Consider the following 3,162-nt stretch of genomic DNA (forward strand, 5'->3'; position numbering starts at 1 on the left):
GTTCATACACAAATAAAGTGACACTTCCTCACCGTAACAATATGTCAAGTATTCTTTGCCAAAGTTTCGGCTGTGACAGACGAGGATGTTCTAACTATGTAGACCAAGAAGTTCAAAATAACAATGGGATTCCTCCTGGTGACTGCGACGAAAGTTGATCAAATGCATGCAGCAAGCAGTGTCAGCGTGTAGCTCTTGCTGAATCAAGTAGCACACGCTGCACAACTGTTGATCACAGTTGCTGTCATCCAAAGTCTATATTATTTCAAAACTGCTTGTTTACTGGTAGAATAACGTCCAAATTATCCACCATTTTTACACAATAGCAAATAACATGCTCCTATACACTCGATTTTGGTACAATTCGCCCCATATAGCACGAGCCGATAGGCAAGTACTATGTGGCGCGCATTGTATCAACAGTCGTGTACACCCTCCTGCGGCGGGGGTTATGGCTTAATTACCTTTATCGAGATGTCAGCACGTGCCCGATTGAGCAGAAGTATGATGACACGCATGCAATTTGTCTGTTCCATGTATTCCTGAAAGAAATTAAACAATTTTATCCTTCGTTTGCATAGAGACCAAAGAGAAAATACTCCTACGTTATTCGGATTTAACAATAAGGCTTAATCAGTATTATTAAGGGCACAGGCTCTAAATAATGATACAAAAAAAGATACGCATTGCTTTAATTCGCACTGTTAATTAAACACGAATATGAACTGAGAGCAATAGCTAAGAATGTGAAATTCTACAAGAGTTCAAATGTACTTCAGATATCATAATCTTTGAGGTTAGACATATACCTAACTCACCTTATCCTTAACTGAGTCTTTATAAACTTCCACAGCACAATCCAAAGGTGTGTTTCCCGACTGCAATAAAACATTTCGAAATTGATTTTCAATAAATTATACAATTGAAGGATTGTGCAACAGACAGTCCGGTGACGATTATAACAAAACGTGTTTCGAAGGCTGATATACTGATTTTGCATATTTTCGACCTTTACCTTAAATTTGGAGGGAAAGTAGAGCTGTTCATAAGTGCCCTCCCACTGGCATACACGGAAGTACACCCTCCCACTGAATTTTGATGCCTCAGCCCTCCAGTATCTGAAGTCTGCCCAGAACTATTTCAGGCTCCCAACGGCCCTCTCCCCACCATAGAAATTCCACATTGCTCACTAGATGTACGTATTTCCTCATGAACATTTCACTAAGTGAACGCAACAATTTGTCTATCACAAAGGATCACCGTTAAAACATGCAAGCAAAAACTTAATTATTTTTACCTTTGGATATTGCTCTCCTCAAAGTTTTATCAACCACTGCCTTTCCGTCCCTCCCTTTACATATTTCATGGTACCCATTGCCAGATATTTTCTCCTCTCCCTCTGTAAAGACTCAAAATCTTACCCACCCATCGTAAATATGGAAGTTTTCTCCACACCCGCTGATAAGTTTAAAAATTCAATTTGCACGCCCATTGAAAAGCTTCGCACGAACACCTTTTTGCACGAACAGCTTTGTTGGCGGCACTTGATTTTTTATCGTGTTTGCCAGTTAACAGTGACTGGGAAAACCGCCTAGAAACTTTGAATTAAAACTAACCACGGTCTGTTGCTATTAACATGTACAGCCCTTCGTTCTCCGATTTAAGAAGTGATTCCATTTTCTTTGCCCTAAAGGCAATCTGAAGAGTTCAAAACACGAAACTATTATCACACAGCTGTGCTGCCCCAGAGACTCACACATGTACACTCCTAAAACTGTTACACGAGGTTTAATAAGAAGACATACGATAAACGCCGGTGCAAAGATAAAAAAATACTGCACTGCATGTGTGTCACATAGAGATCGAGAATGGACAAAACAAGAATAGAAGAGGTTACCACTTGCGGAAACGAATGCACAATTTCTGTTCGAATGGTTTCACATCGACGATCGCTAGGTCTCACAGCCATCGGAATTCTTACGAGGTAATTTGACTATGTCAAAGTTTAGCAAAAACTGCTGGTATAGATTGAGCTTCGGTGTAAATCTAGTCCGACTTCAGTGTGCTGGAGATGTTCAAAACCAAACAAAAGGTTGCAATCATTTTTTATGGCCTAGATCGTAAGTAGTATAAGCCACACAGTTTTCGTATTGGAACAGCTACCGCTGCCTCAATGGCGGGCCTTTCAGACAATCGTATCAGGTGTCTGGGCCGCTTGAAATCAAATGACTTTGGACCATACACTCTTGTACCAGGTCTTCGGGTACATGGAGATTAGGCAAGTGCCCCGAACAACCCAGCCAGCTATCAAACATATACCTTGGTTTTGATTGGTTGCTGTTGGAAGGGGCTTCGGCACTTTTCACCATCAGGGTTCTGTTGTTTGTTTGTTGTATTTGTCGGTAACGCAATTTTTCACAGATGTCAGACATCAGGTGTCATCTTGTCGGACCGACACAAGATGTGTCTCGTGGCGTATTTTGGAGCCAACAGTAGTAGGAGAATGTTAAAACGATTGAACAGAATTATCTGTAGTGCAGTTTTTTGTGGTACTTTTAGAAGGCAACCCAATTTACGGCACTATTATGGTACTTTACAGTTATTTGCAGATTGAGTATCGTAAGGTACACATTTGTGCGTCGCATTAGGGTCAACAATTTTGTGACCTACTATAGATATATACTGTTTGTCACTAAAAGGTCACCAATTTGGCGGCCCGATTTCTTCAAAAGACACTAGTACAGAGTTTTCATTTTGTTGTCAAAATCATGCCCGGACAGCTCATCACTATCAAAGATGGGTTACCTAGGCAAAACGCTATCATGGCATTCACAAAGGAAAAAAAATAATATTAACTTACCTGGTTCTTTTCGTCAATATATGCTATGTATTCCATTAGTAATTTAGTTGTCTTTTCACTACCAGTCTTTGCTGCAAATGTAATGGTGTGTTACCGAGCTGCAGCGAAACGAACGATGAGAAATTTCAATATAAATTATAATATGTAAACATTCATTATTTTAGCCATCATCCAGATATTCTTTCACCAATTTGACTGCATCATTGTTTCCGTCAATTCTTTGAAAATTTGCTAACCAAGTAGGGAATATATCATTTGCTTTGACTTGTTTTATATGTGATTCCAATCATTCGTATATTCCG

The 3,162-nt window shown here is 39.7% G+C and overlaps 1 long non-coding RNA gene across 1 annotated transcript; it reads right to left on the minus strand.

Moving 5' to 3' along the window:
• Positions 1-463: 463 nt before the first annotated feature.
• Positions 464-2,949, minus strand: LOC139127589 (uncharacterized). The gene is made up of 3 exons (XR_011551056.1): positions 2,861-2,949; positions 819-878; positions 464-542 (listed from the first exon to the last, which is right to left on the minus strand). It is a non-coding gene; the product is annotated as an uncharacterized lncRNA (long non-coding RNA).
• Between the last annotated feature and the right edge of the window lie 213 nt (positions 2,950-3,162).

The sequence above is a fragment of the Ptychodera flava genome, unplaced genomic scaffold (assembly GCF_041260155.1).
Source record: "Ptychodera flava strain L36383 unplaced genomic scaffold, AS_Pfla_20210202 Scaffold_33__1_contigs__length_2856901_pilon, whole genome shotgun sequence".
Taxonomy (NCBI): domain Eukaryota; kingdom Metazoa; phylum Hemichordata; class Enteropneusta; family Ptychoderidae; genus Ptychodera; species Ptychodera flava.